The sequence below is a fragment of the Lissotriton vulgaris genome, chromosome 2_1, assembly GCF_964263255.1.
Source record: "Lissotriton vulgaris chromosome 2_1, aLisVul1.2, whole genome shotgun sequence".
In the NCBI taxonomy this organism is placed as follows: domain Eukaryota; kingdom Metazoa; phylum Chordata; class Amphibia; order Caudata; family Salamandridae; genus Lissotriton; species Lissotriton vulgaris.
Window position 1 is genome coordinate 1,315,140,953 of NC_141687.1, and position 26,782 is coordinate 1,315,167,734.

The 26,782-nt window shown below is 46.5% G+C and overlaps 1 protein-coding gene across 3 annotated transcripts in view; it reads left to right on the forward strand.

Moving 5' to 3' along the window:
- The first annotated feature begins 264 nt into the window (after window positions 1–264).
- Window positions 265–26,782, forward strand: part of SEC22A (SEC22 homolog A, vesicle trafficking protein) — a 458,264-nt gene continuing 431,746 nt past the window's right edge. Inside the window, exon 1 of one of the 3 annotated variants that reach the window (XM_086957074.1) lies at window positions 265–745. The gene's annotated coding sequence lies outside the window, so the exon portion shown is untranslated. The remainder of the gene's footprint in view (window positions 746–26,782) is intronic. The other 2 variants (XM_086957076.1, XM_086957075.1) reach the window with 2 other exon arrangements.

Here is a 26,782-nt window from a genome sequence, read left to right on the forward strand (position 1 = left end):
ACTTTCCTCTTCTGAAATGTTGGCATGTATGTCATTAGATCCTTTTCTATATCATCGCCTTAGTGTTCGTTTGTTTACTGAAACTTGCACGACTCTACCGAAGTAGTCAGCAATTTCTCCCGAGGAACCGTAATTTAGTTTCAGAGTTTAACACAATTGAAACCCAAAGAAGGTGAAACGGACAAAAAAGCATGAGCCGGAAATTACGTGTCAATGCGTCACGTGACCTTCTTGCTAAGGAGCTTTCCTCTAAATTGAACAATTCTACGCAGGCGCAAATCATTACAACGTGGCGAATTTGTCACGTTCCACGGCGTCGTTGCTAAGAATATTCGTCTAGGGAGTCCTGTTGTCACTGCCGTCCATCAGGTTCCTACGCTTCCGGTGTTTTGTATATAGCTGCAGCCTGGAGGCAAACTTTCTAGTCCCATCAGCCCACAGCGTGGAGAGAAGCTCCATGCCACGCCCCCTTACCGTCATCACAAGGCTGGAGGTATTTCGAATGTGTCCAAGAACTTATTTTGCTTTTTATCACCGTCAAAAATAAACCAACACATTTTTGTGTTTTTTTTACGGTAACGGACAAGAAACTGATTGAGTCAATAAAGACTATAGTGATGAAAAGCATGCTAATTTACAATCAGAAGAGAAGAGGAGTGTAAACCAGAAAATGGACAATTAGATTGTACATCTGGAAGGAAGGCCATTTCGTGGGCAATTCTGTTTTGGCGAGCGCTTAATTAAGGTGAGTTTTCCTGGCTAATCGAAACGTTACGAGGATGGTAAAGAGCCTGATGGTGAAGGAAACTGTTCCGGTCTGTGTGCTTGGCAGGTGAAGGTTCAGTGTTGTAGATGTATCCAAGGCTTTTAAGTGGGATAAAAAACCCAGGGGTCACTAAAAGGTGCGTGGGCCACCCCTCAAATGGGTGTGGCCAACCCTTTAGGGGCGTGGTTTAAAATAAAATGGCAAAAAGGTATATTTATTAACCATAAGCAATAATCACCTACCACTGATCTACCGTGGGGAGACGTAAATCTGCAATGCTGGAAATCGCCTGAATGAAGTTTAAATGAATTTTAATTTTATCTTTAAATGCTCTGTATTGGCCACTCGTTGCCAACAATAGCCAAATAAGAAGTCTGTTGCGAGTTGAGCTGGATTTCTGCTTTCTTAACTAGGGCAGCAGTGTTTTAGTTCTCAATTTTTTTTTTACCAAACTGGTTTTCATTTTATGTAGCACTTGCTATCAGATCATCATGCCACCCAATCTAACTGTTCTCAATTTAGCAACCTGGCATGGATGAATACCTGAGTCAGTCACCCTACCAAAAATGACTGTGACCTGTACACAATACCTAATCTGTAGGCATTGTCTATATATCATGGGTCATGGACTCCATCATCTCTGTTTCTCAGCAAATTGTCTGTGCAAAGTCCTCTCCTGCATTAAATTCTCTGTTCACATCCAGACACGCCGTTTCTTGGCCGCAGCTCCCCCTGACCATAGTAAGAACGGGTAATTCGTACAGAAGTCAGCGGAGACAGCGAACCTCTGCGTCTACCGTATACTCCTTGATGCCCCCTCCCTCAATCAGGGAATTGTAAGCGCGCTACTCACCCGTGAGGGTCTCAAGGCGCTGAGGGGGTGGGTCCCCAGATCTGTTTAGCGAAGAGCCAGGTCTTGAGGGTCTTCCAGAAGGTGTTCAGGGAAGGGGCGCGTCTGATGTCTGCCGGTAGCTCGTTCCCGGTCTTGGCTGCAATGTGAATGCGCAGGGTTTCAGACAGTGCGAGGTTGGAAGTTGATTCTGTTGTTGAAGTATTTAGGTCCGTTGTGTAGGCATTTGTAGGAGTGAGTGTGGATTTTGAAAGTGACTCTTTTCTCCACTGGGAGCCAGGGATGCCTAAAAGTATCATGCATCAGGCGTGACACTAGTGCATTTCAGTGTGGTAACCTGCATTACAGCACTGAAATGCATTGTCACGCATATCCTGTCTGTCAGCTGTCACTAAAATCACTGATAAAACTGAGTCTCTGGTATCGCGCCACCCGTGGCTTCCCCTTGCTGCTGCAGCCATGGGTTTGCAGCTGAGCTAAGTTTGCTGGCAGCGCTTACTTAACTACTAAAATGTATTGTGTGCGTACAATCTGCGCGGCTCTCACTACCAGCATGACGCCATTGGGAGAAGTCGCATCCTGCTGCCAGAGCGTGCGTAGGCAGTTTATTTCGCGAGCTAGAAGGCAGTTTGCGGTGCATATAATAGTCAGGGCCCAGGCACTGCAAAGAATCATGGTGCCGGCTGAGAACTCACAGCCATTTCCTGCAGCTCGCACCGGCTCAGGCCACCACCTCTTATCACTGTAGTTAATACAAGTTCTCCCTGGTTTTATTCAATATTACGGCAGCCGACTGAGAGAAGTGACACCGGACGGTGATGCGGGCCGTAGTCATGGCAGAGGCACTGAAGGAGCAGATTATTGTTACAAGAGGTCGGGCCGGGGTAGTTGATGTGAAGAGCATGCTGCCTCTCGCACCACCGCGGCCTGCCTCTGCCTTTCCGAGGTCATCTGGGAAGCGGCAGAGCAGTCAAGAAAGCCATTAATTAGGTAGAGGTAAAGCTTTTGTTTCCGTTTGTCACAGCAGAAGAAAATAAAGTGGAACACAAAATTATGGGAAATGGAGTCTGCACCTTGGCTACATTCAGTACCCCAAATGTGTGCTCTCAAGTGAGCCCAGCATTGCAGTCATGTTATTTTCTCTACTCGAGGTGAGCAAGTGGCTGTGCCGGTTTTCAAAACAACTAATCTGACCCTACTACAATAACTGACAGCTGAAATTTACAGAAACGTTCTTTTGTATGTAGTGGTGCAGCGTGCTCTGTCAGGGAGGGGTGCAGATATGATTTTTTTTAACAGTAGGATCATTTGAGGAGGCAGTAGGTGCTTCAGGTTCTGGTGATTTCCATCAGTTTTAATGTCTTCTTAGAGTGCCTTGTTGCTCAAATGGGTGTAATTGCTGATACGTATGACTTCCCGTCTTCCTTGATTTATTTTGCTTCCGAAAAAGTATCACTCATAGTCGTTGAAATGTCACTCATAACTACACTAAAATTATGAAAACATCACACATAGCAGTCTGAAACCTTGGCAGCTATAGTCGAGCCTGGCGGCAGTGTTCTGTATTGTCTGGAGTTTGCGGAGTAGGGACTTGTTGATGCCGGCGTAGAGTGCGTCTGCATAGTCCAGTCTGCTGGTGATGAGTGCGTGGGCGACTGTCTTCCTTGACTCAGGGTGGATCCACTTGAAGGTCTTGCGGAGGGTGTTGCAGCAGCTGGAGGTGACGGAATTGACCTGTCAGTTCATGGTCAGTGATGAGTTGAGTACGATGACGAGGTTCTTGGCGTGGTCTGAGGAGGGAGGTGGGCTTCTGAGGGCGGTCGGCCACCAGGCAGACCGCTTGCAGAAAGGGTGGTACAGAGGACGAGGACATCTGTCTTCTCGGCGTTGAGCTTCAGGCAAGTGTTGGTCATCCAGACTGCGACGTCTTGCATTCCTTTCTGGAAGTTGTGTTTGGCAGTGGTGGGGTCTTTGGTGAGGGAGAGGATGAGCTGGGTGTCGTTGGCGTAGGATACGATGTTGAGTCCGTGTTGTCAGACGATCGCTGCGAGGGTGGCCATGTAGATGTTGAAAGAGGGGAATCTGGGATGAACCGTGTGGGACTCCGCAGGTGATTTTCGTGGGGTCGGAGAGGAAGGGTGGGAGTCTGATCCTTTGGCTTCTTCTGGTGAGGAATGATCGGATCCAGTCCCGGGCTGTTCCTTGTATGCCTGCGTCGTGTAGTCTGGCGACTAGTGTGTGGTGGGAGACAGGGTTGAAGCCCGCTGATAGGTCATGTAGAATGAGGGCTGCGGAGTGGCATTGGTCCAGGAGGGTGTGAATGTCGTCTGTGGCGGTGAGTATGGCGGTCTCTGTGCTGTGGTTGCTTTGGAACCCGGATGAGGATGGCGTTCTCTTTAATGAATCGTTTCAGTTTCCTGTTGTCTGTTTTCTCTGAAACTTTGGCTGCGAAGGGGAGGAGCAAGATGGGCCGATAGTTCTTGAGGGCGGTGGGGTCAGCTGTGGGCTTCTTGAGCAGAGGTCTGACTTCTGCGCGCTTCCAGTCATCTGGACAGGTGCCTATTCTGAAGGTGGTTTTGATGGTGCATTGTAGTTCGGGTGCGATGGCGGCCGCAGCTCTGTGGTAGATGTGAGGGGGCAGGGTTCGATGGGGGCCCGAGTGGATGCTTTTCATGGTCGAGGCGGTGCCTTTGGCCATAAAAGGTGTCCAGTTGGAGATGGTGGGCTGGTTGGTGTTTCTGGGGGCCGTCTGTGGCGCCTGGGGGATGGTCAATGAAGTTGTCGTAGAGGTTTTTGATCTTGGGGTGGAAATAGGTTCCATGCTTGTCACAGAGGTCTTGGGATGGGGTGATGTCTGTGGCTTCGCTGCGTGGGTTGGTGAATTTTTGAATGACACTGAAAAGTTCCTTGGAGTTGGTGGAGTTGGCCAGGATTTTGTTGTGGATGAAGTTCCTTTTGGTGGCTCTGATCTGGTTGTGGTAGTCAGTCATGGCGTCCTTGTAGGTGGTGTGGTTTTCGTTTGTCCTGGTGTTTCTCCACTTCTTCGCTAGGCGTCTGCAGGTGTGTCTGGCTTCTTGGAGAGCGGTGGTGAACCAGGCTGCTTTCCTGGGGCATTGTCTGTCGGAGTTGCGCAGCGCGTCGAGCTCGTCTGCGTAGTCGGAGATTCAGATGTGGAGTTCTTTGGCTGCGTCATTTGCTTTGGGTGCCCAGGTGCGGTTGTCTTGTGTGAGGGTGTAGTTAAGTTGCTCGTCGGTAACCATACTCCAGTTCCTTCGTGGGGAGCGTGGGGCTGGTTTGGATGCCTAGGGTTTGTTGATGGCGAAGTGTACGCAGTGGTGGTAGGTCCATGGCGGCTGCGTTGTGTGGCTGAATTGGACGCTGTTTCCTGCCACGAAGATGGGGTCGAGGGTGTGTCCTGCTCTGTAGGTCAGTATGTTGACGAGTTGTTTAAGTCCGATGCTGGTGAGGTTGTCACTAAGGATAGTGGAGTTGGGGTCGCTGGGGTTGTCGAGGTGAGAGTTCAGGTCTCCAATGAGTATGTCGTTTGTTGAGGCAATGGCGTGGGGTGCGATGAAGTCGGTGATGGTGGTGGCGAAGGGTGTTCGTGGACCTGGGGGTCTGTAGACGATGGTTCCTCGGAGTGTGGCTTTGGGGGTGGTCTGGATCTTGAAGTGCAGGTGTTTGGCAGAGGGGAAGGTTTCGCTGGAGGTGGTGAGGCGGAAGGTGCTCTTGTGGGCGATGACAAGGCCCCCTCCTGGGTAGTTGGGGTGGTCTTTTCTCTGGATCTTGTATCCATCTGGCATGGCGGTGCTGATGTCGGGGGCAGAGGATGCGTTGGTCTAGGTCTCTGGGAAGAAGGCGATGTAGGGCGAGAGAGTCGAGTAGGTTTCAGATTTCCATGGCGTGTTTGTGTACTGTGCGTACGTTTAGGAGGATGCATTTTAGGGTGTCGCCGGTGCTGCCGTAGGCGGTGTAGGAGGCCGGGGTGGTGGGGAGTGTCTGGTGGCAGTGGAGGCAGGAGAACTGATCGTGAGTCGTGTTTGGCAAGGCCTGTTGGCATTCTAGACGCTGCGACCCAGGCTGCAGGCTGTGTAGTCTACTCGCTATATTTCTTTTATTAAAGTTGAGCTAATAAATAGCTTTGAAAGCGGTTTACCGCATTTTAGCGCTGTGTGTATTTTAACATTATTGTGACTTCAACTACGATGTGGCTTCTGATTTTGTGATTAGTGCGAGTTCTTACCTGTCTCTCACGCTCTAGACCCCGGTCCGCCCCGGCTGAGTGCCGTTTGCGCGGAGGGTCGCCTTGCAGAGTGCCATTCACCCGCCTCCTTTCTCCACTTCCGCCCTGCCTCATACAGCGCAGGTTAGCGGTCTAGTGGCTGTTGATCGAGTGTATAAATCCCTGAGTTTAGCGGGACACAATTGATAGACGCTGCGACCCAGGCTGCAGGCTGTGTAGTCTACTCGCTATATTTCTTTTATTAAAGTTGTGCTAATTAATAGCTTTGAAAGCGGTTTACCGCATTTTAGCGCTGTGTGTATTTTAACATTATTGTGACTTCAACTACGATGTGGCTTCTGATTTTGTGATTAGTGCGAGTTCTTACCTGTCTCTCACGCTCTAGACCCCGGTCCGCCCCGGCTGAGTGCCGTTTGCGCGGAGGGTCGCCTTGCAGAGCGCCATTCACCCGCCTCCTTTCTCCACTTCCGCCCTGCCTCATACAGCGCAGGTTAGCGGTCTAGTGGCTAAACGCCCCTCTACATAAAATGGCGGCTTGGCGGAAGCGCAGCGGACGAGCGCAGCGGGAGCGCCGACTTTGCGCCGAAGTCAAGCCAAAGTCCTGCCCGTCTGCGCCCGTCCGCGACCGGTCGCGCCCTGCGGCCTTTCACTCTGCCCTAACGCTCCGCTATTCGTCAGCGGACCTATGTTCTCTACAACATTCAGTTCCACTGCCCCCTGAGGCTATTAGGAGGGCCCAGGAGTGCGGGATTTCAACTTTCCCTTGCACGGCGATCCCTCCTTCGCCAGGACCTGTCCCCTTCCCCGTCGACTCCCCTTCTCCTACACCCGCCACTGGCACCCTTAAGATCCTCTACCTTAACACGCGCTCCATGGTTAAACACCAACTTGAGATCTACCGCCTATTAGATGACACCAATGTAGATATTCTCTTCCTGTCGGAGACTTGGCTGACAGAAGATTCTGTACCCGATATCCTAGCTGCTCTTCCTAACGGCTACTACATCCTACATGTCAACCGTCCTGGAGGGCAAGTTGGCGGTGGAGTCGCAGCCATTATCCGTAAAGAACATGTCTTTTCCATCTTAGATTGCACCCCTATTCCCAACTCCCAAACCCTTGTTATCCAGCTCCGCTCAATTACCACCACTCTCGTCTGTGTTCTCATGTACAGACCCCCCACCTACATGCCTTCCTTCGCTCTTTCAGTCAGGGAACTCCTTTCCCCCCTTCTTATAAATCACTCCAGAATTCTCTTCCTGGGCGACTTCAATTACTGGCCCTCCGACCCCCAAGAAAGCCGACTGTCTGAACTGTTCACTGAAACCCTTACTAGCTTGAACTGTCAGCAACTGATCTCTACTTCCACTCACTGTAAGGGTCATATACTTGACCAGGTCTGGGTGGCCAACCTTGACTTTTCGCCTCCACTGATCACACCTTGTACCTGGTCAGACCATTATCTTATCTCCCTTTCTGTCGACCTTCCCAGTTTTCACCGCCCTTCGCGCCCTGCTGGCATCATGTCTCGCAACTGGAAAAATGCCAACATGACTACACTTCATTCCCTTCTGGCAGCCTCAATTCCTCCAGCTCCTGAATCTGTTTCTCACCAAGCCTCCACTCTTGAGCTTTGGCTGAAGGAAGCTGCCGACGTTGTAGCTCCTCTAAAGACTATCAAAATTCCACGCCCCATGACGCCCAGCGATGGTTTACTGACCAGCTGAAACTTGATAAGCGAGCCCTTCGCCAGGCTGAACGTCGCTGGCGTCAGAAGTACGATCCTGCACTCAAGATTGAATTTACCACCTTACTAAATAAATACAAATCTTCCATTCTAGAGGCTAAGACGTCCTACTTTTCACGCAAAATCCTGGAGTCGGCTTCAAAAGCCAAGGACATCTTTTTAATTGTCAATGAGCTCTCCCTCCCCGATCGTATTACCCTCCCGCCCGTCCCCACCCAGGCTTTGTGTGATGAGCTCAATGCCTTTTTTCAGGACAAGATTGCCACAATTAAAAACAATATCTCTCCACCTTCTCCTTCCAAATCATTTCCCCTCCCTTCTGAAAACGCCCATAAATTCCACACCTTCCCTCCCATTTCCATCACTGAATTCCACAGCCTTCTCCATAAAGTCAGTTCTGGCTCCCCTAGGGACTGCTGCCCTCCACATATCTTTAAAGAAATCTTTAGGCTCTGCCCGACCCCGCCCTGGCCCTTCTCAACTCCTCTTTAACATCAGGAGTTGTTCCAGAGGCTTTCAAGCAGGCCATAGTGCTACCTATTTTGAAAAAGCCCAATGCAGACCCTCTTGTGATGAGTAATTACAGACCTATTTCTCTCCTCCCTTTCTTAGGAAAGATCTTGGAGACATACGTAACCAAGTGTCTGAGTACCTTTATGGAAACTTCCTCTTTCCTTGACCCTCATCAGGCTGGTTTTCGCCCACTCCATTCCACAGAGATGGGGATTGCGGCAGTAATGGACACACTTAGAACTGGTGCCGACAATAATATCCCCCAAGCCCTTGTACTGTTAGATTTGTCGGCGGCTTTTGACACGGTCGATCATACCATCTTGATCGACCGTGTCAGCAACGCCGGCATTCGCGGCGTCGCCCTTGATTGGGTTCGATCCTTCTTGCAAGGTCGTTCCCAGGCAGTCCACCTCTCCACCTTCTCTGCCCCTTTCACCCCCCTCACTTGTGGTGTTCTCCAGGGTTCAGCTCTTTCCCCTCTTCTCTTTAACCTATATATGCAACCTCTCATGGCATCCCTTCGTCACTCCCCAGCTACTATATATAATTATGCTGACGACTTGCAATTGATTTTCCCTCTGGACACCTCACCCTCTTCCCGTCTTATCATCCAAACCACAATGCTACTCATTTCCGATTGGATGGCTCATAGCCAACTCAAGTTGAATCCGTCTAAAACGGAACTTGTTCTGGTGGGCGGCCCTACCAACCCTTGGGATGACAACTTTTGGCCCCCTTCCCTTGGCTCCCCCCCTCGCCCGGTCGGCACTGTGAAAAGCCTAGGAGTGATCATCTCTGAGGATCTATCCATGAAACCTCAGATCTCTGCAGTAACATCATCCTGCTTTTTCCAGCTGCGCAGGATCCGCAAGATCTGTAGATTTCTAACCAGAGAGGCACTCATACTAGCTATATTGGCTTTGGTCATCTCCAGGATTGACTTCGCTTACATTTTGTATGCGGGGATCCCTGCCTACCAGCTTCAGAAACTTCAGCTTATTCAGAACCAGGCTGCCCGCCTGGTGTTTCACCAACCCAAACACTAGCATGTTTCCCCCCTCCTGAGGAGCCTTCATTGGCTCCCGGTGGCTAAACGGTGCTCTTTCAAACTCGGTTGCACCTTATTCAAATCCCTTCACAATCACGCCCCTGAGTTCATTTCTTCTAAACTCAAGCGATGCCTCCCATCTCGCAATCTCCGTTCTTCTGCTGACAATCTTCTTTGCATCCCATCGAACCGCCGCAAAAAACACGGCGGCCTTAGTTTCTCTTTTTTAGGCCCCACCTTTTGGAATTCCCTCCCTTCTTCCTTTCGCCATTGTCCCACCTACGAACTGTTCCGAAAAACCTTGAAAACTCACCTCTTTAAGTCGGCCTTTGAGTAATACTTCCTGCCCCGGTTCGTCATGTCTGTTATGAGCGCCAAGAAACTGTCTCGGTGTACGTGCGCGGTACAAATGTTTTTAACATAACATAACATAACATTCTCTAAGTCTTCCAGGGTTGAGTGTGAGGAGGGTGGTGATGTTGTAGCGATGGCTAGTGGGAGGTCCAGGGTTCCTAGTGCTGGCCGCAGTCGGGTCACATACGGGCACAGACGCGCTTGCCTTTGGCGATCCTTCAGCGCACCGACGGCAAGCTCGCTGCGCGCATCCGATGCGAGACCGCGCAGCGGCCTCCATTAAGTAGGGGAGGTGAGAGGGAGGAGAGGCTGGTAGTGGTGGAATTCCGTGGAAAATTCCCGAGGGGAATTCCGGGAGGGAGGGGCCACAGGGGAAGCGGTGGCGAAAGGAACAGACCGGCACGAGAAAACAAAAACAGTGGTGGAATTAAAGCACGACACAGATGGGCACAATAACAGTGGCCCAACAGGGAAAAATTAAGAAAAACATACGGCTGAGAAAGGTACGGTGGTTGCAAGCAGTCTGGTCCCAGTTGGAGCGGGCAGCAGCCTTAAACCTCCCAAGGAGGAAGTCAGGTCTGAAGGCAAGAGAAGGCACAGCAGAGCTGCAGGGAGAGGGTGGACTCTTCCATCAACTCGCAGTTCACGCAGTCTCTACCAAAATAGTAACATCTCCGAAGTAAACTGGGCAGACATTAAATGTTACTTACAGCTGTTGACATATTAATGTTACTTTCAGTTTGACAAGAAATCCATCACGAGCTGTTGGAGAGATCTGATATGGTTTGCTAAATAGCATTAAACAAAAACATAAAACGAGTTAAATAGGGGCGTCTTGTTAAATTTGCAGATGGTGCTTGGCCACTACACCGGCTTAACATTGGGGCAAGAAATCACACACAGGCAACATTGTTTGGTAAACAAACTCTGGCGGGTTGCAACCCTACTGCCAGCTTGTTGCCTTGCTAGCCAAACCTACCATGTAGCCCGTTCTGTTGCACTGTAGTTAGTAAGCGAAATAACGCAAACAATTATATCCCCTCTCACCTATCTTCAGAACAGAAGGCATCTAAATCTTTGTTTAGGTGGATTTTAAGCTCAGCAGGCTTTAAACATGCTGCTGCTCTTAGGGCTGGAGAAGGATCACGCATACTAGTTCCTGTGCAGGCCCCTTTGGAAGGGGAGGGAGAAACACTTCGCTTGTGTTAGGATTGTCTGCATGCTCGTCGTGAAAGGTCAGAGCAGAGTTGCACTGGCGACTGGCTGTCACTGGTCCTCTGATCTCAGCTTTCAAAGCAAGGTCATACTGGTCCGGTCGTTGGTGGTTTCTGACAATGTCTCCAATTCAAAGCGGTACAAAAGGGGTGGTGATGGACGGAGCATCTGAACCAATCAAACACTCCACACCCAGTCAACAGATTTGGGTTTAATCCATCAGGTAGGAGTTTTAAAAGCCCACACACTAAATGTCTCACAGAGCACCTCATGCGCTGGCTCAGGCGAGACCTAAAAAATTTCTATTTGGGTCTGGCTACACATAAAGAAGCCAAGAGTGGCAAAATACTAAAAGAAGCAATGAAAACACATTTGAGAAGGAGGGCTGTCTGCGGATCCATACAAAATATGAATTGGACTTGAGGTGAAGCTTGAAGCATTCTCCAAAGTCTCAGTGGGGCATACAATGAAAGTTTCTGCAATAATATTTACCTGAAAATATCTGCTAATTTAATTAATTTTTATGGTAAGTTGAGTTTTGAATATTTCTTTGTGTATTCCTATTTTGTACAGCAATTTCTGGTTTGTACCATAAACTGTTAAAAAACATACTTGTGCAAAGAAGAACATCCCCTAAACCCATCTTTGTGATAAATGTTGGGCCTGTCAGAACACAGCAAGCAATATTTGCTTCTTTTTGTTGGCAGGGGTATAAGAGTTGTAGGCCAAAAGGGCCTCCTTCAAAGACCGCCTAGACACCAACGCACACAACAGCAAAGAGCTCTTCAACAGAAACTCTCCAACCCCAGCGACACAGCACCTTCACAAGACCTGTGCGACTCCCTTGCCACCTTCTTCCATCTCAAGATTGCAGACATCCACGACAGCTTCAACGCCATGTCTGTCACGACAACCACTGAGACCTCCGTCCCCACGGCCACCAACCGCACCGACCCCTTGCTCTCCTGGACCAACAGAAACGACGACGACACCATCAAAATCATGAACACCATCCACTCCGGATCTCCGTCAGACCCATGCCTCACCACATCTTCAACAAAGCCAGCACCACCATCGTACTCCACCTCCGGAAAGCCATCAACATCTCCTTAGAGACAGCGACCTTCCCAGAGAGCTGGAAGCACGCCGAGATCAACGCCTTACTCAATAAAACCCAAGGCTGACCCCAAGGACCTCAAGAACTTCCGACCCATCTCCCTACTCCCGGCGAAGGTAATCGAGAAGGCCGTCAACAGAAAACTGACCCGCTACCTCGAGGAGAACAGCATCCTGGACCCATCCCAGTCTGGGTTCCGCAGCAACCATAGCACCGAAACTGCCCTCATCGCCGCCACCGATGACATCAGGGCTCTGCATGACAACGGAGAAACTGCGGCCCTCATCCTCCTGGACCATTCAGCCGCCTTCAACACCATCTGCCACCACACCCCGCACATGCCTCCACGACGCTGGAATCCAAGACAAGGCTCTTGACTGGACCACCTCCTTCCTCTCCGGTAGAACCCAAAGCGTCCGCCTCCCCCCTTTCCGTTCAGAAGCCACCAAGATCATCTGCGGCGTGCCCAAGGGCTCATCCCTCAGCCCGACATTGTTCAACATCTACATGGCACCGCTCGCCCACGTCGCACGACTGCACAACCTCAACATTATCTCCTACGCTGACGACACCCAGCTGATCCTCCCCCTCACCAAGGACCGCCAAAACCAACCTCCACGAAGGAATGAAAGCTGTAGCCGAGTGGATGAGGAGCCGACTGAAGCTAAACTCGGACAAGAAGAAAATCCTTATCCTCGGCTCCACCCCCTCGGCCTGGGACGACTCCTGGTGGCCGACCACACTGGGAACAGCTCCAACACCCACTGACCACGCACGCAACCTAGGGTTCATCCTACACTCCACTCTCTCCATGGCAAAGCAGGTCAACGCCGTCTCGTGTTCCTGCTTTAACACCCTCCACATGCTCCGAAAGATCTACAGGTGGATCCCCACCGAAACAAGCAGACCGGTCACCCAGGCCCTCATCAGCAGCAGGTTGGACTACGGAAACGCCCTCTACTCAGGAGCCTCGGCCAAACTCCTGAAACGACTTCAACGCATCCAAAACTCCTCTGCATGCTTGATCCTAGACATCCCTAACCGCAGCCACATCGCACCACACCTGTGAGACCTGCACTGGCTCCCCGTCAACAAGAGGATCACCTTCAAGCTCCTCACCCACGCACGCAAGGCACTCCACAACACTGGACCAGCATTCCTCAACAGTCGACTCAGACTTCTACACCCCCAACAGCCAGCTCCGCTCTGCTGACCTCTCCCTCGCCACAGTCCCTCGCATCCGAAGAGCGACCTCCGGCAGCAGATCGTTCTCCCACCTTGCCGCCAAGACCTTGAACACCTTCCACATCCTCCTACAGCAGACCCAGGACCTGTTTACTTTCAGAAAACTCCTCAAGACCTGGCTATTCAAGCAGTAGCAGCACCCCCCGTGCCTTGAGACCCTCACAGGTATGTAGTGCGCTTTATAAATGTTCTGATTGATTGATTGATTGAGTCGCAATCATTTTATGTGGCAGTGTAGCAATCATTTTATGTGGCAATGTAGTATTTTAGGTCTCACCTAGGCAGCACTACTGCGGTCCTGCATATTCAGGATTTGGGCATAAAGCTCCTCCCCCCTTCCGCCCATCTTTTTAATTGGCTCCTGTCCCTAACCTTTGTAAATGGTGGCTTTCATTGGTCAATAGGCTTGGTAGTCTCTACCCAGTACCGCCTTGTCTCTTCTTGTAACCTCCCATGAGGACAACCCCTGTTATATGTGTTGTTACTTCCTAGGTTTTCATTACAGCCTCACAGCGCTATTTTCTTAAAAGGCTTGTGGCAGGACACACGCTTGGTCCTAAGCAAGGCTGCCAGTAGTTACTTTACTCACCAGCACATCTCACATTTACGAGACCTTTATAAATTTCCCTTCATCACCTCCACACAGAGTACAACATAATCCAGAATTCTTTTGTCACATTTCAAAGCTACTAATTGTATATTTGGACATAGCTATGTGAGTGTACTTGTGGTACTGTCTTGCATGCAATGCATTATGTTTAGGGTGGATTTACTGTATCTTCTGCAGGGTGCAGTACCATATGTGACCAAAAGCGGTCCAATAGGACCTCTTTTGGCCACATATGGTACTGCACTCTGCAACATGGCTTGGTAAACAAGCACTGCCATAGCCAATAGGTCTCACCTTTGAAACCATATGTGTTTAGCCATGCAACACTTGATGTTGTTGCACCAAGGATATTGTGCTGGATACCTAAACACTGATAAGGTCCCAAAGGCGAGACCTATTGGCTATGCCAATGCTTGTTCTTGATCTGTGAGGGGAGGGGCAGCATTGTCGGTGGTCAAAAAAGCCGTCCTCATGTTTGTGAGAACCTGGACAACAGGAATATGTGACACCTTAGCCTGTTTCTCCTGATACATTAGAAGTGATTTGTGTCGGTGGTGAGAAAAGGTGATCTCTTCATAGGTGCGCGCGACGACCAACAAGCAGGACTCCGAGCCCCCTGAAGGTTAATATCGTTCTCTGCTGTAAAATAGTGTTTTTCCCACTAACAGGACTGTGCGCAGTGCTGAATGGGAAATGTGTTATTCTCCCGACTGATTCTGCCGCGAAAGATCCCTCATGCAAGTGAGGCAGTACAGGCCCGGCATGTTAGTGCTGTGTAAACGATAGTACCTCTTAAACCGCAAGTAATAAAACACAAGCCTACATTGATTGTGTACTGCTGACTTCTTGTGCATGACCGACCCTGTGCGCGGACACAGAAAGCGCCACAAATGAAATGGCAGCCGTCATGTACGCACACGGAGCACTGGCAAGGGCTTTGGAGCTAAGCAAAACAACAGCTTATCTCTGCATACCTAGTCTGCAAGTGAGTGATACACTTTTATTATTGCATGGTCGTTCTCCAGAAACGTCCCCTAAACACGCAGAAGAAATATATGTTCGGAGAAGAGAAAAAAAGACGCTATGTTTCAGCCCGGTATTGTGCGCAGTATTGATATACAAAAGGAACAGCACAAGAACTGATCTTATTACCGCTTGTTTTGCCAGCCTGAATACAATTACTTGTCTTTGTGTCTGACTCCTAAGCTAGAGACCTTGCCTCATTTCCTTTTTGGAATATGCTTGCTAAATGGCGGTTGAGTAGGGGACATAAATAGAACTAATAATCACATTACACAATATTTCCATTCTACTAATACGGAGCAAACAAATGGCTCTTTAGTGCCTTAATGAGCCAACTGCACAGTTTTGCTCTGTGTGTTTTCAAAACAAATGACAACGAGTTAAGAAATATATTACAGTCCTAATGAGGAGGTGGGCGGGGGTTTGTCTGTGCATCAGTGTCCCACGCTGCGATGGTCGTGCTCCTCGCATGATTGTTGTGGGCGTCAGTTGGCCGTTGCAAACTGACACATGAAGCAGGCAGATTTTAAGCCAGCACCTTAATAATATTAATTGGTATCAGGGCACAAGTCCTAACCAGCACTGAAATAGGAGCACGGCCCCATGGCCGCGAAAGTTAATTGTGGCGCCTTAATGGAGAAGCAAAAAGAGAGGGGTTGGGGGGGCCCCAATGATGAAGCATGTCACCGTGAGGAAACTCCGGTGAGTGAGGGGACTCAAAAAGGATATTTTTTCCTTTTTATGATTACATCTATCACTGATAGGTATCTGCTCTACTAGCTAGGTTCTCCATCCAGCATTCCGGATTTTTGTTTCTCCTATACTAGATTAGGAGGGTGAACCTAACATACTTCCCTCTAACTCCCCCCTCTTTTGTATTTTGAAGCAAATAGAGAGCAAGGCAGGCTTTAAACAGAGAGTACGTCATGGAACTGCAATAAAAAAAGGTGCCTATGAGAGAGGCGCTTAATTACCCCTGACAACAAAGGAAAGGCAGATAGCGGCTCTGCTCGTGATTGTGCGCGTAATCGCAAGCTTGATGCCAAAAAAACTTGTGGTAGCACTTTGAAAACCCACTTTCTAAATGTCTCGCAGACCAGCGCATGCGCTGGCTCAGGTGAGACCTAAAAACATTGGCAGTTAACATGCCAACAACACCAAATCCAACAAATGCGGGTCCTATTGCATTTCCATTGCAATAGGTCTCACATTTGTTAAAGAGTTGTTGGAATTGAAAATGACTGTTTTTAGGTCTTGCGCCTAGCAGTGCTTCGTGCAGCGCGAGGCATTTAGTAATCGAAAAAGGGGTTTCAGCAGTCACCTAGGAATCGCACACGCTTGTGCATGTGTGTTTCCTTTTCAGCTCCCACATTGGCCTTTGCGTGCGTCTTATTTTAAAAGACTGCACGCAATTGGCCCGAAGCAGGCGCATAGCTCCTCCCTTGGCCTATTGGTGTCTATTACGTGCACCAAGCGCGTAATAGACACCAATAGGCTGTGGGAAGAGCTATGATTGTGCCCACACAGGCGTGACGTGCACGCCACTTGTTGAGCTGAGAAAGCGTAGAACACCGCCGCTCGCCTTCCGCGGGCTGGAAGAGTCCCAGCTGCTTGAAGCGCTGCACGGGCAGCCACGGTACACGTCACCAGATGCACACCATGTGTGCACGAGTCTAGCCTTTGTTCTCTCTTGTGACTTCCGCATTCCGCTGTGCCCACTCAATTCTCCGCCCACCACACTCTCCGATTGTTCTCTGGCCCCTCCCTGCCCACCATGGCCTCATATCGCCTTGTTTGTTTATGATACCAGCGGGCACGCCTTATGTTATACTTTTACCTGTGTCTCGCAGCCCGTGAGACGTAAAAAGACAGGGCGTGTGCTCAACAACCTACGACCTGCCGCCTATTCATCACAAACACCACAGGAAACACTATGTGCACGATGTTAGACGAGTTTCCTCGAGGGGACTTGAGCACCGTCTTGTTTAACTGAATTATCAGTGATGTGAGCAGACCTTAAGTGTTATACACCTATCATGCAGTGGGACCTTGTGGTTGGCATGATTCGGAGCAGCTTTGAGGCCCTCCTCTTCAGAAGCAGAGGGTCTGTGCTGGTGTGTGTGTGCCCACGGTCCTTATCGGGTATGTGTTTGAAGGCGGCAGGGAGTTTTGGCACACCCTGGCACTGCGTTTTTTGGGGTTAGCAATGGGGTGGTTCGCAGCTGCTAAGTACCAACATGACTAACAGCGCGGCAGGAAATGTGATCTTTTCACTGAAAACGTGCACGCTCTTGTTTCCCTGCTTCCTCCATGGCTTGCTATTCGCACAAAGTGGGTCAGAAATTACCAAATAGTCTAGAAAAAACTAAGGCTACACATGGCTGCCACACACCTCCTGTGCGGAGGCATCAGACCCTCACCCAACGTTTGATTTATTAATTATTATAATGAATATAATATATATAATGTTTTAATTATAAATGTATATATCGCGGCTTATCAGCCGTTAGGGTACCCAGGCGCTGTCCATTGGCAACTGAGAGATTAAGTGATTTGCCAAGCATGTTGCGCCGACACCGAGATTCGAACTCGGATCCCCAGCATCCGAGTCTGCATCTCTGGCTGCCAACACCCTCTCGCGAAAGAGAATTACTGCAGAAACGTGTGGATTTTCAGTTTATGCTCACACCTCGGCTAGGTGTGTACTCGGCTAGCTCTTCACTTAGCACCACATATAAACCAGTACAGAAATCTGTTGAAACATTCCTCAGACTCTATATAGAACCTCCTTGGCATCACCCAAACATGTGGCCAGGTCTATAGAAACTGGAACATTCTACAGTCTCGATCTAGCACCTCCTTTGCATCATCCAGCCCACACCCATGTCTATCACCAGTGGAACATTCAACAACTTGTATACTGAACCGCCTAGACATCATCCCATCACACAGCCTTTTTTTTATAGAACGCGGAACATTCCATAACATTTACTTGTTTTGATAGGAGCTCACAATAGTATACCCATATGTGGGTCTTTGTAATTACCTAAAACATTTTTTTTTGTGGAAGCTATTTCTTTTGTAACAAATCTCACAAGAGATTATCCATTTGTTATGCCAGGTTATGTTATTTTTGGCTCGTAGACACCTCGCCGTATGCACCATAAAGGTCAAAAAACGAATCACTGTCCTCATCAGAACAGGCTTTTCAGGTGTGAAAAAAATGCCAGACACTTAGCGAAGTGCCCAACAAAGGAGAGCTAAGGGGCACTTTCTATGAATAGTCAGGTTTCATGTTTTGCAAAAGCAACCAATGTCTTGTTGCCTCTTAGCCAAGAGAGAGAGAGAGAGTTCTGTAGCATTGAGCCATGCGCTGTTAAAAACTCAGTCAGATCCACAAGGCTCCTGAAGGTAGGCAGGCAAACTAAAGGGATAGAGAGAGACATATGTATGTGCAGACATATGCGTACACACACACAGAATAACATAGAACAGACATAGCTGCAAACCAACAGAGCACTACACAAAGCTGGGTGTGGAAGGTAGGATACAGAAAGGGGATCAGAGAGCGTTGCAGGCAGGACAAGATGCATAACTGGCTGAGGAGCATCCTCTGGAGCGGAGCACATGATAGAGCTGTTGCTTGAAGAGGAAGATTTCAGTTTAGCCGTAGTGAGCATGAGTAAGAGTCATGGCTCATTCCTGGGTAGGGAGTTCCTGATCTTTGGGGCGCATCAAGAGAACCAGGGATCTTGCATTCTCCTTCCTCGCTTTTCCTGCCACCTGCTGCTATGTGTTCCTATGCATGACTGACATCAAATGGCGCACAGTGGGCACCCTGTGCATTGATCCAGGTGCCACTACTCATCCATAGGTTACAGTATTTAATATACATTGTGTATCACTCTAGTCATAGGTTGCGACTGGTTCACTGGCTGCAGATCCACTCAGGAAGTCACCATCCCAGCACCCAAAGGTTAAGTGTGTGCAGAATATCCATACAGGTTAAGGAGTCTGTGTATACAGAGTGCATCTGTGAATCTGAATTTGTATTTCTGTCTGTTCTGTAGATTTGTAGGTCACTTGCTTTGAATGTTCACTTCCACATCTACAAATATCCGTGTTCTGTCTGTTCTGTGGATTTGTAGGTCACTTGCTTTGAATGTTCACTTCCACATCTACAAATATCCGTGTTCTGTCTGTTCTGTAGATTTGTAGGTCACTTGCTTTGAATGTTCACTTCCACATCTACAAATATCCGTGTTCATTGGTCATCTCTTTGTTCAAAGATGGTATCTTGGCACAGTGCACCTGTGCTAAACAATGTTAGTATCTGTGTGGGGAGTGTCCCTGTGTACAGAGTATGTCTGTGCATTACCTGTCTTTAATCTGTTGAATTGAGTTTGCCTCTGTGTATTATGTATCTGCATGCACAGTGAGTCTATAGGATTGCATTGAATCTGTGTGCTTGAATCCTTGTGTTTGTGTGCCTGCTGTCTGAATGAACACTGTATCTATGAGGTTCAGGCAATACCTGGGTACCAAGTGTCTTTGGGGGTTAATGCATGCATCTATGTGTACAGCATGTTTATTGTATACATTGTTTGTGTGTGTGCAGAATACGTCTCAGAGCTTAGCTCTGTGCCCAGTGCATCTGTGAAGCTGTACCCAGGTACACAGTGTATGGGTGTGGTACTCTGGTTTTACCTACGAGATTCAACGAGTGCATGCCTCTATGAATACAGTTAGTCTGCTTGTACAGTGTGTCTCTGTGGTTCAATGCCTAGATCCTCGTGCACATAGTGTTTTTGTGATTGACTAAGTGAATGTGTGCTATACATCTCTAAGACTTAATGTTCGCTTCTGCGTGTGCAGCATATTCGCACAGATGTGTATCATTTTGGAACTTTCGGCGGTGACACCCCTGTTGTTGCTCAGTAGGTCTTAATTACAGCCTGCGTGCACTATTTTCTCTCATAGCTTTGTTGGACACGCTCTCTCCTAAGGATTTAAAAAAAAATGTATAGCACGCATTTGCAATGCAATAGGTCTCGCATTGGCAAGATTTTAGGCTATTTGCAATATAAATTACAGTGCCTTTTATTGATCTGTTTTAAAAAGAACACCTAAATAAAACGCATTGCCATTTACAATGCCAATAGCTCAAACTCTTGTTGTCTTTGCGTGCAGCCTGTTAATAGAAGTTAATATGTATTCTGAGCTTAGCTGGACACTGCCCATGATTCACATTCAACCACACACACAACCACAACCACATACACAACACACACAACCACAACCACACACACAACCACAACCACACACACAACCACAACCACACACACAACCACACACACACAACCACACACACACAACCACACACACACACAACCACACACACACACAACCACACACACACACAACACACACACACCCAACCACACACACAACCGCACACACACCACCACACACACACAACCGCACACACACACAACCACACATACAACCACACATACACACAACCACACCACACCCCCAACCACAAACCCACCCAACCACAAACCCACCCAACCACAAACCCACCCAACCACACACACACCCAACCACACACACACCCAACCACACACACAGCCAGCCACACGCACACCCAACCACACACACACCCAACCACACACACACACACAACCACATACACACACAACCACACACACACAAGCACACACAACCACACACACAACCACACACACAACCACACACACACCACCACACACACACACACACACACACATACACAACCACACACACAACCACACATACAACCACACATACACACAACCACACCACACCCCCAACCACACCACACACCCAACCACAAACACACCCAACCACAAACACACCCAACCACAAACACACCCAACCACAAACACACCCAACCACAAACGCACCCAACCACAAACGCACCCAACCACAAACACACCCAACCACAAACACACCCAACCACAAACACACCCAACCAAAAACACACCCAACCAAAAACACACCCAACCACAAACACACCCAACCACAAACACACCCAACCACAAACACACCCAACCACAAACACACCCAACCACACACACACCCAACCACACACCCACCCAACCACACACACACCCAACCACACACACACCTAACCACACACACACCCAACCACACACACACCCAACCACACACACACACACACACACCCACACACAACCACACACACAACCACACACACACACACACACAACCACACACACACACACACAACCACACACACACAACCACACACACACAACCACACGCACACAACCACACACACACACAACCACACACACACACAACCACACACACACACACACACACACAACCACACACACACACAACCACACACACACACACACACACACACACACACACAACCAAACACACACACAACCAAACACACACACAACCACACACACACAACTACACACACACAACCAACCACACACACAACCACACACACACAACCACACACACACACACACACAACCACAACCACACATACACAACCACACACAAACACACACAACCACACCGACAGTGCATACTTTCACTAGGCACAGACACCTTCAGTCCTCAGTGCACGCTTTCACCAGGCACAAACACCACCAGCCGTCAGTGCATGCTTTCACTGGGCACAAACACCACCAGCCATCAGTGCACTCTTCCATCAGGCACACACCACCAGACGTCTGTGCACACTTTGACCAGGCACAAACACACTACCAGCCGTCAGTGCACTCTTCCACTAGGCACACCGACCACCAGCCAGCAGTGCACACTTCCACCAAGCACACACACCACCAGCCATCAGTGCACAATTTCTACAGGCACATACACCAACAGCCATCAGTGCACACATCAATTGTTAACGCATCCACAATTAACTATTGTAGCAATCGCAGTATGACGCACTTAACTTTTAAACATATTCATCTAAAGCGCAGCATGCCACCATAGCTACAAAAATAAATACACATTTTTTGTGGCTACAATTTATAGACTTTAGTTGAAATTGGTGTTGCAATATTTAGCAATGCCAATAGCTCAAACTTAATTAATGCGAGACCTATTGCATTGTAAATGCTTGTTTACTTTTGCTTTTTTATACCATTGCCAACAGTGCTATGCAAATATAATAACTCCACTACAAGTAAAAAAAACAATAGTAAAAAACATTTATTTTCAACGTTAACAGCTCTAACGTTTCCAAATGCAAGACCTATTGCATTGAAAATACCTGCCCTGAATTATTGTAGCTCAGTCCACACTTTGGTGAATCCTAATGGCAATAACAAGCCAAACTGATAGAACCTGAAACGAGACTGGGAAACCCATTCCCTGAGATTTAATTCCACTTATTGAAAATCTAAAGTTTGCCATGTATGACCACCATAAATTCAAGATTGTAGTCTGCATTGACTAGGAGTTCTGTAGTGCTATAACTTGTAACTCCGTGTTTCACTTTTTCTCTGCACTTCTTCTCTTCAATTTGAGTGAATCAGGCACAATTTCCTTCCCTGTGACACAGTAGCAGCCCTAAAAAGTTATCTTCAAGACGGCTAGTCAAAAGACAAAGCCCTATATAAATAACATGTCTGAGGATTGAAAAAAATATAATTTCAATCTCCAAATAATTGGAATGTCGATTGTAAATAATTCAAATATTTTAACTCGATTAAATATGTTTACCATAATGAAATTGACAGAATTTGTTGCTAAATGCCTAAAATGCACTCAGCTGTCATGTACAGTATAACAACAGAAACTCTAAAAGTGCTCTGATATCTAACTGTATTTTGGCTCTGGGACTCTGTGAGGGGGAATATTTTATATGTATCACAATAAAGCTTAAATGGGGTTTTTTCCAGTCTGTATATGGTATGTATTAGGAATTTAACAATTGTGCATCTGCGGTTCACTGCAATCACATAATCTGTCCAGTACATTGTTTTCATGTGGTGAAACCAGGGTAAAGAACTGGCAACCCAATCACTTGATTAGACACTTTTTAATAGTCTAGTTAAGCCACATAGTCTCTCTCTGTAATGAAAACAAGAGCTTTTAGATGTGTTGCATTAAATCCTTTGAATAAAACAACCTACATTCTATTAGGTTTTTATAAAATGTTTCTTTGTTTCACTCGTTTTTGCAATCCTCGGACAGGTATAGGAATTGAAGGGCATGAGAAATTTGGGTTTGGATCTCACATTTTGATAAGCTGAGGGTGAAAGGGTAAATGCAGTGGACTTGTGAATAGTCAGATGGCAACATCTCCACCCAAAAGCAAATTAAAACAGTTATTTTTACAACTACTCAAACTTCATGAAAGCAGATTACACATGCATTTAGTTTGTCTTTGCTTACAATTTAAAGTACCTTACATCTAGTTATATTGCGCTATGTGCCTGGAAAATCAAGAGTCTTAAAATATTCCTTAAAAGTATTGTTTGAAAGACGAATGCACTTTGCTTGACTGTTATTAGTTCCTGCCATATGCCTTTTCTAGGCAGTATTTTATTGACTGTCAATTTGTAGATCAGAAGTGTTTATGTTGGTCTAGGCTGGGCAGGTTATTATATTAATTTCCATTATATGTAAAACGAAAACCGTGTAAAACACTACCAAATCCTGTGAAAGTCTCAACTGTTAAAAATATTGCCAGGGGATATTTTAAAACACTATTTAATTGGTTTTACAGACAGACAAATGTATAGCTCTAGTTCAGTATGAGTGACCTACTCCCAAACATCAAGTAAATGCTTCCAACAAAAGATATATTGAGTAACAGAATTCAGCTGAAAAATTGTGGTTGGCTCGCACTTATGACTTTTCAACCACAATCCTGTCTTACTGTTTTAAACCTTGGCATCATCTGCACCCTGCTGCAAGGGATCACTCTGCCACGATAAATGCTTGAGTTTAAAAGTAATTTTAGAATAAAGTACTGTTTTTTTTAACTGAATTTCTAGTTATACAAAAACCTAATAATTAAAAAAAAAAGGATTCCATTTTTAATATGTTGAAATATATTTCCACCTCCGGAATATTTTGTAGGGCATTGGCCCGATGTAAATTATTCTCCTCACTCTTGAATTCTCAGCAAGCCAGTGCTTGTTTCACTCAGTCTGTGATATATTTTTAAGAACAAATACGAATGATAAAACTTTTTTCATTATTTTCAATATTATTGCCATATTACTTAATATTTCAATATTGTGTGTTAAAAGAAAGTATCTTATAGAATTATTGCACAATTAGAAATAAAATTTAGAATTCTCAAGAATATCATATATTCTACCATACATTATTTTAGCCCTATCCAAATGTCTGCTAGTCATATAGTGATTTGTGACATTTTTTCACCTTTATCATTGGTACTGACAATGGAAGTTATGCCATGCTGAATGGAGAGGACCAGAGAGAATATGGTTATAGAATCTTTGAAGAATGATGGGAATTATTTTTTCAAGTTTGTCTGTTGGATGCAGAAAATGGTTAAGTCAATAGAGAATGAAACACGTGGGACCATGCATGTACTTTTATCAATGGTATCAAAAGGGCACTCTATCATAGAGAAAAAAGCATCTCGCTGTACTCAGTACGGCATCTATAACCATCACCAACAAAAACATTCCAAAATATTCCTTTTTTAGGTCAAACTTTCTTTATTGAATTTTACAATGTGCATTTACAAATAGTCATAATAGAAAGATCTCGAAATAGCACTTGGAAATTGCTATTGGTGGTGACCCGTGCTCAGAAGAAGATCCAACAATTCTAGTATTTCTAGTAAAATGAAATACATCTGTGTCGACTTTCAGCATTACAATGAAGCTGTATTTCTCTCAATTTAACCCCTCTAAAAAAAAAAAAAAAATTACTGTAAAACCATGAGTGAGTTTCTAAATTTGTATATCGAGTGAGTAGTGTGCGTGAGCTGGTGGGTCAGGAACATGACGTTCCCAATTCCTCATGTCCGGGAACAGGCTCTCGTATCTCTCAAAGTTTTCAATACAGGAAGAGGTGGAGTGCTCTTGTGCGAGTAGGACAGGTGGTGAGCGGAAGAACTTTAGAAATAAAGAAGAGCAACAGGCCCCACTGGTATTCAATGTTTTGTAGTTATCCATTAAAATATCTGCCATCCGTTCCATTGTCCGGGCCTGCCGTGATCTTGCATGCCACTTCGAAAGTGATGGTGTCATGGTCTTTTTTTTTTCTCACTCCTGCTACAGCCATCTTAGGCGCTCCGAGACAAAGCCACAAAATATAGTGGTCCCTAGTAGACTGGTGTTTCAAGGTTTAGTCTCGTAGACCTAGAAGTACAAAGATTGGTGCAGATGGGAGGGGCTAGCCCAACATGGTTTTAATTTGTGCCACAATTTCTTGCCAGAAAAGTTTAAAAATTAAAAATGTGGCAGTCTCACCAAATGTTTCTGAATTTTCCCAAGAGACCACATCCCCTCCAGCATAGGTCAGTCGTATTAGGGTAATATATTTTAAGCTTAGTGGGGGTAAAAATCCCAATCAAGTAGCTATTTATTGTGCGCTTACCTCAGGCATAGGGAGTGATTAAATATGGTGATGTCTTTCCACAGTTTCTGCCATTGTTTTTCCAGTACTTAGCCACTCAGTATCTCTGACCAAAAACGTATATGTTGCGGTTTGATCTTGATGAAGTTGTCAAGCAGATGTGCATAAAGGAAGGAATTGGAGCCTTTCATCCCCACTGCACATATTTTTCATCATGGGAGAGTTTTGTAGTAGCTGCAAGGCACATATCGGGGTGGAGAACCCAATGTTTTAGTTGAGTATAGTGATATCTTTGGGAGGTTGATAAGCCACAGTCGCGCTTGCAGTGTTAAAAAAATGCAACATTTTTACTTTTTGAAGATATCTGCTTGGGGTTTGAGATGTATTGTGACATAATTTGCCAGATGGCACATAAAAAATGACTTAATATATTTTAATATCATGCGCATACTATATTAAAAAAATATTTTAATTAGATAACTTGTTTTAATTTTATAAATAGTGAACAGACCCTGCAGCTCATTAAGTGACATGTATAGCGTCTAGGTCGAAGTACATGTGTTTTTTTTTTTTTTTTTAAGAATGGAGCTAGACATTTAAGAAAAATAAATTGCAACCCTTTGTGGTTCCTCAACGTCTCGTGAGTCAAATAAAGTTGACCATGAAGATCATAGATATTCATTTCCTGAGGGCATTCATTGGAAAGTTTGTATTTCTGACTGGAAATGGTCACACAGTTAAGGGAAAGAATTACACCTGTAGTAAGTAAAGCCAGAACAATAACAATCAGTTATTGAGCCATTACATAGTAGTGTGGTCCCTTGGTCATTACATGCTAAAAAAGGACATATATGATTATGTGGGGACCATAGGGAACTGAATGGATGGTATTGTATAGGTTTCATCTAATTAGCATTAGTGAGAGGGTAATTTTATTTTAGGGTGCTAGGGTACCTGCCCATCTGGATATGCCTCAGCTTAACACAAGGTCAAACAGCAACAGAAAACTAGAAATATAAATATGTTAATCATCCCCATAGTCACATTTTGCCTTGTGAGAATCCGTTTGAACTGGTATCGGCATCAGTAGAGTTCCAGAAAGTCATGCAGAATTTGCTGGAGAAACTTCTGGGTCTAGAGTACTTTCAAGACAATGGGGTAATTCATGGAAAAGACATGGGTGGACACAGTGAAAGAATGAGAGAAGTTTTGTTGGTTTTTGAATTGATATATTGGTAGTAAGGCTGAGAAATGTAGGTTTGGTAAGAAAGAGATTGTGTAATTGGGGCACACTACTAGTGGTAAGTGAGTTAGACATGAATGTACTTTAATAAGAACAGTTTAATAATTACTGGCAGTGCAGAAAAAGGACGAATATTTTTCTTTTTTAAGGCGTAACCAAATTTTGCAATTGGCTTGCCAAGAATTGTGCATGTAGAACATTGTGCATGA